Here is a 14,665-nt window from a genome sequence, read left to right on the forward strand (position 1 = left end):
GATGATTCCGACTCATTAACGGAGACTAGTGGCACCGATGACTAAAATTAATTGTAATAATTGGGAGGTTATTTTCCAATGTAATAAAAAAAAAGAACTATATGAGCTTTGATTTTCTCTAATTTTCAAGAGGATACGTAGGCAATTAAATTAAAATTTTTCAATTTTAATTTAATTCAAGCCCAAAATAAAAAAATTATAATTTTCTATATTAGTGAGTTAGCAAAATTTGTAAATTTAATGTAATAATAGTTCTAAATTAATAGAAGTTTTTGTTTTCAAATTTTATAATAATTTATTTAGTTAATAAAATTTAAACATTTTAAAATTATTATTTATTCATGAATTCAAAATCAAAATTTTATTATTTTTTTAAAAATTTGCGTAATGCCGGAACCGAATCGGAACCGTAATTTGAACCGTCGGTTCGCCGGAACCGTGCTGAACCGTGCCGGAACCGGAACCGGAGGTTCAAGGGCCGGTTCCGGTTCAAAATTTTAAATATTTCGAACCGGCGGTTCAATGAACCGAAACCGGCGGTTCATTGAACTGGCCATGCCTACCGGAAGCCAATGGTGGTTGAACCACTTTCGCCTAAAACGGATTGCTGAGCTGCTGTTAAGCCTGACGTTGGCGATGAGGCTTACATCGCTATGGTCGGACTTCAACGATAGATTTAAAGTTTATCTCTCCGTAGTATTTTGTTTCTATAAAATAAAAAGCTAAGACTTTCGTTTTGCCTTCCATCTCACGTTTCAATGCTTGAGAAACACTTTTTTAATAGGCACGTGGTTTTTACAGTTCCATTTATACCATGTTATTGTTTTAATATACTGTTTAGTTTACGTTTTAGTTGTCAATAATAATAGTGGTAAAGTAATAAATAAATAATATACTAATAATGGTAAAATAATAATAGTAATAATCGTAAAACAATAATAATAATAATATTACATTATTTTATATTATTATTATATTTTTAAAAATACATAAAAAAATTTTTTATAATTAATTAAAAGTTTTTATTACATTAGGTTATATATATATATATATATATATATATATATATATATATATATATATATATATATATATATATATATATTAGGCATATGTAAGATAAAGGATATAACATATATAATTTTTATCCATTTTATAAAATTATTTTAGATTTATAAATCCTATATTTTTAATTGTATTTAAAAATATTTAAACATTAAATATAAAAATTTAGTTGAAATGTATTGAACTCGGTCTCCCTCTAGTTCAATGACCCTTACCTTCACGGTTCAATGACCGGTCCGATTTTTAGAGTATTATTATTAACAATTATCCATCAAAATATTAAATATTAAATGTTGATAATGATTTTTTTCAAGCAAATTAATGATTAATAGTTTAAGCTTATATAAAACTCTACTGATACTATTTTCAGAATAATAATTTTTTATTATTTTCCTAGTTCGACCAATAAAGTAATAATATTTTATATTTAAATCCAATAATAATATCTATATAAATTTATATTTTTATGATTTTTTTTTCTAAATTTACTAAAATTAAAATTTCTAAGATAAAATATTAATAAAAATTAATGTGAATTTTATTTATGTAAATTGCGCATTTTCATTTGAGAAATGTTATATATATTCCAAACCACCGGTTCTGATTCTGGAAACCGTAATGTGGCTATGTCTAGGTTTACCACAATAAAAGGATAAAATATGAATTAATTCAGATCTCAGGGACTAAACAGTACTTTACCCTTTTATTTTCCCCGTAATTGCTCCAATAGTTTTTTCCAAAATTATGGTAGCATTTCCCTTCTAACTCCCTCCCTTTTCCCTCTCGACTCTATCTCCCTCTTCTTTATCTTACCTTCCTGAATACACGGCACCGTTTCGTTGATCCCTGTCGCCATTTTCTCGTTCTCCTGCAATTCAACTGCAGCTACATTCTCATCTCGCCTGCAGCAGAACCGCCACCACCAAAACTCTCCACGGTAAAGGTTTATTCTCATTCTTCCCCTGCATAATTTCTAATACATTTAACTTTTACCATGTTCTTTGCAAATTATAGAGGACTTCGAGCTCAAACAATGCAGCTTAATTTCAATTTATTTAAATGTTTTTCCGTTTGAATACAGCTCTAGTTTAGTTTGTCTTCGTTTTGAGCTGGCTCCATTCGAATTACACAGCCAAATTTAGGTTCAGAAATAGAGAAAACAACTAATTGGAGAAGATTCAAGTAATTGAACACTGAAACTAACTATTCTCAGATTATTCTAAATTATTATAAGAAATTTCCATGGATTTAATAATTTTAGTAGTCATTTTTTATGCCAAATTATATGCATAATTTTCGAAACTATATTATAACATGCGGTTTGTGAGCAGTCATGGAATGTTGTGTAATCAAATGCATTTCTTGGCTAGCTTGCTAAAGATGTTTTTCTGCTTTTTTACTATTCTTTTTTTACAACAGGAAAAGAGGGAAAAAAGTTTAGCAAGTCAAACATGCGATGCTCAAATAATTTGAGGTATTTTATCACGTACCTTTATAAATATGTTCAAAATAAAAATCTAGGCATTGATAAGCTTATATATGAATACATGTTTGCACTTCAATACATGCCTATGAAAAAGCTAAATCATGTGTTGCGTTATAAGCTTATAAATGAGTTGGTGATGTTAAACAAGCTCAATTTAAGTTGTATATTAGACAAGTTATGGAAATAGACTTGAGCATGTCTCATCAAATATGATGAATAAGTTCAAGTTGACAACTTGAGCTTGATTCAGTAATTTAATGAACTTATTGAGTCTGTATGTAGGTAGCAAGCAGCTTGGTCTATCTGCAACCTTTAGTGAACTTGATTAGATTTTGTGTTTAAGTGAAGTTCTTGGGGAAAAATCTCTATGGTGTTTGTCCTTTGAATTTTTCACTTGATTTGGTTTATATTATTTGTCACCTTCTCAGGTACAGAAAACTGTGAGTTTATTAGTATACTTTGTAATCAAAGAACAATTCAGATGATGGTCTATCCAGTTTGCTCAGTTCTCTTATAAAATTGTTTAAAGGACTTCACTCGCTTGACATTCTGGTGAGTTCTAGAACACGAAGAAAACTGAAGTTTTTAATGCTTGTAAGATGTATTGTGATAGAGCGATTCCAATTAAGATCATCATGACTAGCATCTAGATATTTCCATAAAAATATAAACAAAGTCTTCTTTCCTCATCCACCAGGAGATTGTCTATCACATATTCACCAAGTAATCGTGGTTCAAACACTCTTCTATTGCCAACTTTGGGTTATGTGGTGGAATACACAAATTTCCAAGCAAGCATGGTACATTCAAATTATAATACATCGGTTTTGAAGAGTGTATGTCCCTTGTATGCTTCTTTCAATTTCTTTCCCAAGACTTCACCGTTCTGCAGCCTTGCATTCACTGTTGATGTTGAGCAGGAATCCGGATTTGGCAAGCATTTCCAGTTGAAACTTGGTCAGGATTTAGCTGAAACTCTATCTTCGAAGGAAGATAGTCTACTGGACAGTTGCCAGGACTCATCTAGAAGTCCAAGTGACCAGAAAAAGATGAAAACAAAAAGAAAAAGAAAACATGGAAATAAGGGGAGGGTACCATGGAACAAAGGCAGAAAACATACTGCAGGTAACAATTATCTATCAAAATGTTAAATATTAAATGTCGATAATGATTTTTTTCAAGCAAATTAAAGATTAATATTTTAAGCTTGTATAAAACTCTACTATTAGTATTTTCAGAATAATAATTTTTTATTCTTTTACTAGTTCAATGAATAAAATAATAATATTTTATATTTAAACCCAATAATAAAATCTATATAAATTTATATTTTTATGATTTTTTTTTTCTAAATTGACTCAAATTAAAATTTCAAAGATAAAATATTAATAAAAATTAATGTTAACTTTATTTATGTAAATGCCCATTTTCATTTGAGAAATGTTATATATATATATATATATATATATATATATATATATATATATATATATATATATATATATATATATGATAGATTCACATTTATTCCTTTAGATAAATTCATACTAAAAAACCTTAATTGAGATATTAGATTGATAAAATATTAATTTTTACTCAAAATAATGAGTTATAAAATTATAATGAGTAAATTACTTAAAAATAATAGATACAATATTAATTTTAACTTTTACCAAATGGTTTAGCGGTTGGTATATGAAATGACCCCTTATTAATTTTAAAACTAAATAAATTTAATTAACTTCTAAATTCCCCGTAAAATCGAAGTTACATCTTATTGTCATAATTGGTTTATGCGGACCGAGTTGAAACTCGACTTGGCCCAAATCAATTCCTTTTAACCTAAACCAACATCCTAAAGAAGTTGTTGACTATAATAATAATAATAATAATAATAAAACTACCCAAAGGCCCATGTTTCTAGGCATGGCCGGTTCAGTGAACCGCCGGTTCCGGTTCACTGAACCGCCGGTTCGAGATGTTTAAAATTTTGAACCGGAACCGACCCTTGAACCTTCGGTTCTGGTCCGGTTCCGGTTCCGGCACGGTTCCGGCGAACCGACGGTTCGAATTACGATTCCGATACGGTTCCGGCATTATGCAAATTTTTTTAAAAATAATAAAATTTTGATTCCGATTTCTGAATTCATAATTGAATAATAATTTTAAAATGTTTAGATTTTATTAACTAAATAAATTATTATAAAATGTTAAAACAAATAAATTTACAAATTTTTCTAACTCACTAATATAGAAAATTATAATTTTTTTTATTTTGGGCTTGAATTAAATTAAAATTGAAGAATTTTAATTTAATTGCCTACGTATCCTCTTAAAACTTAGAGAAAATCAAAGCCCACGTAGTTCTTTTTTGTTTTTTATTACATTGGAAAATAACCTCCCAATTATTACAATTAATTTTAGTCATCGGTGCCACTAGTCCCCGTTAATGAGTCGGAATCATCATCATCGCTTGAATTTTGCTGGTATTGAGTTCTCAACGCCGCTCTAGTCCAATCGTCAACACACTCTTGCATTTCCACATTATTTGGCGATAATCTTGACCGTACTGAATCTAAAATTTTTCATTTATATAGTTTCCCAAATTGTCCCTTATAACAGAAAAAAACAATTATATTTTTGGATAATTTAGTAAATTATAATAAATAAATAAATAATTAATTAAATTATAATAAAACAATTATAAATATATCCGGTTGAACTTTGAAGTTTGAACCTTATGTTTATGTAAATTGTTAATTGTATAGTTAAAAAAAAAAATATGTATTTGTAAAACAAGTTCAAACGGCTAAGTGAATTAGTGAAATGATGAGCTTTCAAAAAAAAAAAAGTGAAATGATGATGTTTCCTTTTTTTAAACCAAAATGATGATGTTTTTTTTTTCACATTATTGCAATAAATAATTTTGTTTGTGAATCCGGTTCGAACCGGACTGAAACCGCCGGTTAACCGCCGGTTCAGGTTCATTTTTTAACATTCACATGAACCTTAACCGGCCATTGAACCAGCGGTTTCGGTTCAAAATTTTGAACCGCCGATTTCGGTCCGATTTCGGTTCGTCTACAGTACGGTTCGATTCCGGTTAGAACCGAACCGGTGGCCATGCCTACATGTTTCCCTCTATCTCCTCCCCTTCGTGCGACAGCCCCCGCCCCCCTCCTTATTTTCGATTTCAGGCGATGATACATCATCTCCGGCGAAGGGACACACTACAAGGACCTGCTCGACAAGTGAATCGTGGTTGTAACCTGCATTGATGTCTTGGATGTGCGATTGTTGGAACCGAAGCATGGAACTTTGAGTTGCTCTTGTAGGTTTTTTTATTTATTTTTTATTTTTTTATTTATTTTTTATTTTTTATATATATTTGGCGATCCCTTGCCATTTTTGGCGATATGGAGTGTTAGGGTGAGCACGAATTAAAGCACGAATTAATTCTTTGTGGCCTTCTTAATATTTCCCCTAAATCGATGTATGGGTTTGTTGGAAAATCGCATAACCACCATGAATGGTGGTGGCTTTGGCAGCTGCCACTGCAAGTCAGATATACCTACTCACCTCCTCCTAAAAGTAATCTCATTTTTGGGCTCCTTGGATATTGTATTGATAATTGAATATAGTTAAATTGGTGTGAACTATGATTGGAGGAAGGGGACTTATTAATGATTGTGAGGATGGGCTGTGACTACATTATATTTATATGAAAATGTGATATTTGGCATGTGGTTAGTCCGAGTTTCAAAGGATATGCTGCGGAATTTTAGTATGATGATTGAAACCATTTGCAATACGAATACAATAAAAGTGACTGATAAATAAATAAATAATAATAGGATCGTAATGGGAATTTATAGAAATAAGGCGAGATAAGAGCTTAGATAATTTAAGATAATATGTTAAAGTAATTAATTTAAAATATAAAAATAGTTGTCATAATTAAAGATTAATAACTTAAAAATATGAATTCTTGTAGCCGTTAGAAGATCAAATGAAGGAATACAAATTAGTTAATATGGCTTGAATTGTGAGTAGTACCAAGTATTATTTATACTTAAACCATGTATATCAACTGACATTCTTTAATTGATCTTATCATTCTAATGGCATTAAACATAAAATTATTTTAATGTGAATAATCTGTTTATTGGTTGAAAACAACACAAACAAAGGACACCTAACTAAGGTTGAAAATAGCACAAATGGGCTGAAATGCAAAGTAAATGATTAATCAACCGGTCTTTGATTGTTATCTTCAAAGATGATGGTGTGAAAGAATCTAAATGGCCCCAAAAGGAGCTGTAGCTTCAGATTGAACATGTGACCTCGACTAAGCCCATCTTTATTTGGAGTGTCTTCATCAACTTCAATAACGGAATCAAGACCAAGGCCCATGTCTAGGACAACTTGTAAAGCTAGACTAGATGGACTTCCATCATTCTCCCCTTCTTGAAAAGTTTCAACTTCATCAGAAGTTGACATGGTGTCTTTCGTGCATTTGGCTAGGTCACTTACATTGAAGGTGTTGGAAATCTTATAAGATGGCGGTAGCTCTACTTTGTAAGCATTCTGGTTTACCTTCTTAATGATCTTGTAAAGACCCTCGGCCTTGGGCATAAGTTTATTCTTTCTTTTAGAAGGGAATTGTAACATCCTCTTGAGTTGAGTCGGGTTGAACCAAACCTGGTTGGGGTAGAATGGATGATAAGTGGACTTATTTGCATGGAAAGTTTAGGACTTGTTTGCCTCCAAACATATAGCTTGGGTAGTAAGTTGTAGCCTTTGTATACTTGAGGTACCAATTAGAGAGTTTACACAGCCAAATCACTTCTTCTAGAGTCTACTCGTTCCTATCATTTTCACTTTCGTATTTTCACGTTTTTCATTTTCTTCTTACGTTTCCCTTCCATTTCCTTGCACTTTTCATGCAAGTTACGCAGTAAGTCCACTCCAAGTAAGTAGAATTCCTTGAAGTTATATGTTATTCACTCTTTAATTGAGTTATATTGGAGATGAGTTATGAGAATTCTTGTGTATAGGAGAAGAAAGTTCAAAGGTAGCAGAAAAGAGAAGCTAAAACAGAGCCCCAGCTTTGTGGCAAGACAGGTTTGATATCTCTTGTTATTTCCCATGTTCTTTGCATGAAAAATTGTGTGGAGTGTTGCTCATGAGATCATATGTTGCTTATTGTGGAGTGAGAGGATTGAAAATGATGTGAAAACAGGGGATGGAATGAGTTTATGAACCAGAGTTTGCTGGAAATTTTACCAGCAATTTCATCTTGATTTTGACCCCAGTAAATGATGGAACTAGGAATTGTCATAGAAGAGTTATTTGTTCCTCTATGTGTTATCTTTACGTGGGCTTTTGAATCACTCAATTTGAAGTTGTATATTGAGAGTTATGGCCAAAAGAACACAGACTGCACAATCTGGAAACACGTCGCGCGCCCGCGCGGTCTGGAAAGCAAGTCGCGCTCGCGACTTTCACATGCGCGGTCGCGACTTTGGCCAAAAACTCTCTGACTCTCAAATGGCACATCTCGCGCTCGCGACTTTCACATGCGCGGTCGCGACTTCGGCCAGAAGCTCTCTGACTCTCAGTTTGCGCATTTCGCGCTCGCGAACTCCACAAGCGCACTCGCAACTTCATCTCGCGCTCGCGACTTGTGCTGCGCGGTCGCGACTTGAGCCAGAAACCTCTCTGACTCTCGATTGCACTTCTCGCGCTCGCGAGGTTTGAAGACGCGCTCGTGACTTCTCCCTGGGAAGCATCTCGCGCTCGCGACTTTTCCCTACGCGCTCGCGACTTGTGTTTTCATGCATTTTGGACTTCATTTTCTATACAATTACATTCCTTTGCTCAACATGCATGCATCCAATCATTGTAAAACAAAAATATAATATAAGAACATGGATTAAAACAACATGTAAGCATTTATATGGTGTGAAATCAAATCAATATGATGAACTATGACGTTGTGAAACCATTTATGTGCTATTGTGTTACATTGTTGACATGCTAATCTTAAGCTCCATTGAGGTTAGGTAGAAACCATGTAGATAAGGCTATGTCGCGACATAGAATAGCAGATCTGTGCCCCATACAGTTTGGAACTCCGGCTACAGGCCGTTGAGTGGATATGATTAAACCGTGCGGTGCAAATCCGGTTAGGGGCACCAAAACGGACAATATTGGCATAGGCGAATCCGGTTCGGGGCCTATAGCATACAGTTTCATCCAGTTTCATACAGTTTATCTTATCACTTCGGTTTCACTATAACCTTATGGAGCCATACAGATATTTTAACTTGCTATTGCATGAATCAGACAGTAAAATAAACAGTAAGAAAGATCATCAAGGTGAAATGAAAGCCGTATGTTATGTATGATTATATGTACTTACATAATTCTTTCTGCATATATGTGTGCTTAATTATGTCTTTCTATATTGAGATATCCACTGAGCTGTAATAGCTCAGCGAGTTACCTGTTTAACTCGCAGGTTTTGAGACTGGTCTATAGAGCGACAGCGTACAACTGCAGCAGTTCATCTGTAGAAGACACGGTCTTCAGGGTAGCTCCCTATTTTGATATGTATCTTTTATTATTCTTTCATGGCATGTACAGGGCACACAGTTGGGCCCATCTCATTTTGAACACTTGTATAATGTATATAAATATTCAGTACACTAGTAATGTAAACGGCATCGGTATATATATATAAATATTCAGTATTATGATATCAGCATGTCTAATCATACAGTCAACCAGTGTTATAGCATCTCAACTCGGTTCATTCGGGTTAACGGGTGGACCGGGAAGGGGTGTTACAAATTTTGGTATTAGAGCCCTCGGTTTAATTTCCCCGGGCTTGAATGCATAAGTCAGTATATGTACATGCCATGACTACCTTGATGAACTAAGCAGTTGTTATTATTTTAGGAGGATGTCTCAGGAAGGTGAAAGTGAGTCACACGCCTCCAGAGCAGTGGAGGGTGAGGCTCCAGCAGCACCAGGTCAAGCTAGAACAGTGGAGGGTGAGGCTTCAAGAGCACTAGGTCAAGAGGTGCTGTTAAAACAACTTGCAGATACTTTTCGACAGATTGCAGGGGTGATGCCTCAAGCACCAGTAGTGGTGGAGAGAGAGAGAAAACCCCCATTGGAGAAGCTTAGAAAATATGGTGCAAAGGAATTCAAAGCGAGCAAAGATGATAGTCCCGAAGTAGCTGAGTATTGGCTAGATGGGACATCGAGAGTCCTAGAACAATTGCAGTGTACAGCCGAAGACAAGTTGATTTGTGCCACTTCATTGCTGATAGAGGAGGCATATACATGGTGGACCACTGTGCAACAGAGAGTAACAGCAGATCAGCGTACTTGGCAATTCTTCTTGGATGAATTCAAGAAGAAGTTCATTACCGAGGCTTACCTAGATGCGAGAAGGAAAGAATTCTTATACCTGCGACAGAACAGAATGTCTGTAGCTGAATACGAAAGAGAATTTACTAGACTCAGCAGGTATGGTAAGCAGATAGTGGCTACAGAAGCTGAAAGGTGTAAGAAGTTTCAAGAAGGCTTGAATGATGAGATTCAGATGGGAGTGGTAGCTTCCAGATTCAGAGAATTCTCAGCCTTGGTAGAGGCAGCTCAAGAGATAGAGCGAATACAGGCCAATCAGCATTCTAGACGCCAGCGGTCTCAGCAGAGAAGAGACCAGACTCAGAGTGCACCCAGTACACATCAGCCGGAGAGCAAGAAATTCAGAGGTGCAAGTAGTTCATCTGGTTCTAGGCCTCCTTTTAGTCAAGGCTTAGTCAGGGGCACTAATATGCCAGCAGCATCAGTGGTGGCTAGTTCTACCAGTGGGAGTCGAGGTTCAGGCAGAGGTTCTGGTAGAGGCACTGGTAGAGGTGCAGAGTCAGCCGGTTATACTTCGTCACCTTGTGAGCATTGTGGCAGACGACATGGTGGAGATTGTTGGTTGGTGACTGGTAAATGTTTAACATGCGGAGCCTCAGACCATCAGAAGAAGGATTGTCCTAAAAGGGCAAGAGTTCCTACACCGTTCATAGCAGGCCGAGGTCGAGGCGAGACCTCCGGAGTGCAGAGACAGCAGTCAGAGACTGTGGACAGGCCTGAGACCAGGGGTCCAGCCAGGGTTTATGCCATGCGAGCCAGAGAAGATGAGGAAGCTCCAGATGTCATAGTTGGTGAGTTTTCTTTATGTGGTCATGGAGTTTATGCTTTAATTGATCCTGGCTCATCTCATTCATACATTAGTGTGCCTACACCCTGGGTTAAAGGGTTAGCGGTTGCACATGTGGGTCAGGGTATGTTGGTTACCAATCCATTAGGAGATGTAGTAACAACTCATACAGTGATCAAAGACTGTCCAATTGTTATTCATGGAAAGGAATTTCCAGGAGATCTTATGGAGTTGCCATTTAGAGAATTTGATGTTATTTTGGGTATGGATTGGCTATCTAGACATAATGCTCTAGTTGATTGTGCAAAGAAAAGGGTGACATTATATACACCAGCAGGGGAAGAGATTACAGTAGTTGGGAAGCGGCGAGATTTTTTGAGTAATGTGATATCAGCCATAACAGCAAAGAGATTAATTCAGAAGGGTTGTGAAGCATACTTGGTATGTGCATTACACGCAGAGAAAGAAAAGTCGAAAGTGGAAGACATACCAACAGTGTGTGATTATCCAGATGTATTTCCAGATGAGTTACCAGGGTTACCACCAAGGAGGGAAGTGGAGTTTACCATAGATGTCTATCCTGGAGCAGCACCAGTATCTATTGCACCTTACAGAATGGCACCAGCAGAGTTAAAAGAGTTAAAGATTCAGCTGCAGGAGTTATTGGATAAAGGCTTTATCAGACCCAGTGTAGCACCTTGGGGAGCACCAGTGTTATTCGTCAAGAAGAAAGATGGATCACTCAGACTGTGCATTGATTACAGACAGCTGAATAAACTGACAATCAAGAATAAGTATCCATTGCCTCGAATCGACGATTTGTTTGATCAGTTAAAAGGTGCAGGTATGTTTTCTAAGATCGACCTCAGGTCGGGATATCATCAGTTACGTATAAAGGAAGAAGATATCGCTAAGACTGCATTCAGGACCCGATATGGTCACTTTGAATTTTTAGTAATGCCATTCGGTCTCACAAATGCACCGGCGGTTTTCATGGATCTCATGAACCGCGTATTTCATTCATACCTGGATCAGTTTGTGGTGGTGTTTATAGATGACATTTTGGTCTACTCCAGAGACAGGGCAGAACATGATAAGCATTTACGGATTGTACTTCAGACATTGAGAGATAAACAGCTGTATGCTAAGCTCAGTAAGTGTGAGTTTTGGCTAGAAGAAGTTTCTTTCTTAGGACATGTGGTGTCATCGGAGGGTATCAGAGTGGATCCTAAGAAGATTGAAGCTATTGTTGATTGGAGACCACCCAGAAATGTCACAGAAGTTCGAAGTTTTCTGGGTTTAGCCGGTTATTACAGAAGGTTTGTAAAAGGATTCTCCATCATTGCATCACCTTTAACAAGACTATTGAAAAAAGAGGTTGTATTTCAATGGGATGCTAGATGTCAGCAGAGTTTTGACACTTTGAAGAGAAAGTTGACTGAAGCACCAGTGTTAACTCAGCCAGTGTCAGGTAAAGACTTTGAGATTTACAGTGATGCCTCTCATACTGGGTTGGGATGTGTACTCATGCAAGATAAGAAAGTGGTCGCCTATGTCTCCAGACAATTGAAACCACATGAGTTGAATTATCCAACCCATGATTTAGAACTGGCAGCCGTTGTTCTAGCATTCAAAGTATGGCGGCATTATCTGTATGGTGAAAAGTGTTACATTTACACAGATCATCAGAGTTTAAAGTACTTACCAACACAGAAGGACTTGAATTCAAGACAACGGAAGTGGATGCAGATTCTGGCTAATTATGATTATGTCATTAATTATCATCCGGGCAAGGCTAATGTGGTAGCGGATGCCCTTAGCCGGAAATCCTTGTATGCTTTGAGCTTAATGAGAATTAGTATGGAGTTACAACAGCAAGGAGCTATTCTCACACAGATGCAAGTACAACCATCTTGGCTTCAGGAAGTTGCAGAAGCACAGAAGAAAGATGCACAAATAGCCCTATGGGTTAAACAAGTCCAGGCAGATCATGGTGGGAAATTTAGATTGGATAGCAATGGAGTTTTGTTTTATACAGATAGAATTTTTGTACCACAGACAGGGGAGGTCAGACAAAAGATTCTGCATGAAGCTCATAACAGTCCATATACAATGCATCCAGGTAGCACCAAGATGTATCAAGATTTGAAGAAAGGCTACTGGTGGCCAGGCATGAAGAGAGACATCGGAGATGTTGTAACAAGATGTTTAACATGTCAACAAGTAAAAGCAGAACATCAACTGCCATCCGGGTTACTTCATCCCATAATAGTGCCAACATGGAAATGGGATCAGATCACGATGGACTTTGTTACTGGCTTACCTCAGACAGAGCGGAAGCATGATGCAGTATGGGTAATTGTGTACAGATTAACCAAGTCTGCTCATTTCCTACCAGTTAAGACGGACTATTCTCTGGACAAGTTAGCAGAAATTTATGTTAGTGAGATAGTTCGACTACATGGAGTTCCATCATCCATTATCTCTGATCGTGATCCAAGGTTTACATCGAAGTTCTGGGGTAAACTTCAAGAGGCATTAGGAACGAAACTGCATTTCAGCACTGCATTTCATCCGCAGACAGATGGGCAATCAGAGAGAGTGATTCAAATCCTGGAAGACATGTTGAGATCATGTGTTATTGAATTTGAAGGCAGTTGGGACAAATATGTATCTCTCATGGAGTTTGCCTACAACAACAGCTATCAAGCGAGCATCAAGATGGCACCCTATGAAGCATTGTATGGTAGAAGATGCAGAACACCTGTATGTTGGACAGAACTTAGTGAGAAGAAGATTTTGGGTCCAGATTTGGTGAGAGACACAGAAGAGAAAGTAGAAATCATCAGAAGACGGCTGAAGGAAGCAAGTGATCGACAGAAATCCTATGCGGATTTAAAGAGAAAAGACATTGAGTATTCAGTTGGGGATAAAGTATTTTTGAAGGTTTCACCATGGAAGAAGATCCTAAGGTTTGGACAAAAGGGTAAGCTAAGTCCTAGGTTCATTGGTCCATACGAGATTGTTGAACGCGTAGGACCATTAGCCTATCGCCCAGCATTATCTCCAACCTTAGATCGAATCCATAATGTATTTCATGTATCCATGTTGAGAAGATACAGATCAGACCCCTCACATGTGTTATCAGTAGACGAGATTGAAATTCAGCCGGATCTCACGTATGAAGAAGAACCAGTTCAGATCCTAGCCAAAGAAACTAAAGAATTGCGGAACAAGAAAATAGCATTGGTGAAAGTTCTTTGGAGGAATCATAAGACAGAAGAAGCAACTTGGGAATCAGAAGAAACCATGCGACAACAATATCTGCATTTGTTTACAACAGGTAAACTTCGGGACGAAGTTTTTATTTAGAAGGGGAGAACTGTAACATCCTCTTGAGTTGAGTCGGGTTGAACCAAACCTGGTTGGGGTAGAATGGATGATAAGTGGACTTATTTGCATGGAAAGTTTAGGACTTGTTTGCCTCCAAACATATAGCTTGGGTAGTAAGTTGTAGCCTTTGTATACTTGAGGTACCAATTAGAGAGTTTACACAGCCAAATCACTTCTTCTAGAGTCTACTCGTTCCTATCATTTTCACTTTCGTATTTTCACGTTTTTCATTTTCTTCTTACGTTTCCCTTCCATTTCCTTGCACTTTTCATGCAAGTTACGCAGTAAGTCCACTCCAAGTAAGTAGAATTCCTTGAAGTTATATGTTATTCACTCTTTAATTGAGTTATATTGGAGATGAGTTATGAGAATTCTTGTGTATAGGAGAAGAAAGTTCAAAGGTAGCAGAAAAGAGAAGCTAAAACAGAGCCCCAGCTTTGTGGCAAGACAGGTTTGATATCTCTTGTTATTTCCCATGTTCTTTGCATGAAAAA

At 36.4% G+C, this 14,665-nt stretch overlaps 1 long non-coding RNA gene across 1 annotated transcript; it reads left to right on the forward strand.

The window, feature by feature from the left end:
* Nucleotides 1–1,848: 1,848 nt before the first annotated feature.
* LOC149496682 (uncharacterized) lies at nt 1,849–3,105 on the forward strand. The gene is made up of 3 exons (XR_016320346.1): nt 1,849–2,002; nt 2,485–2,539; nt 2,980–3,105. It is a non-coding gene; the product is annotated as an uncharacterized LOC149496682 (long non-coding RNA).
* The last annotated feature ends 11,560 nt before the right edge of the window (nt 3,106–14,665 follow it).

The sequence above is a fragment of the Jatropha curcas genome, chromosome 4 (genome assembly GCF_041381405.1).
Source record: "Jatropha curcas cultivar XTBG-Jc1 chromosome 4, XTBG_Jcur_1.0, whole genome shotgun sequence".
Taxonomy (NCBI): Eukaryota; Viridiplantae; Streptophyta; class Magnoliopsida; order Malpighiales; family Euphorbiaceae; genus Jatropha; species Jatropha curcas.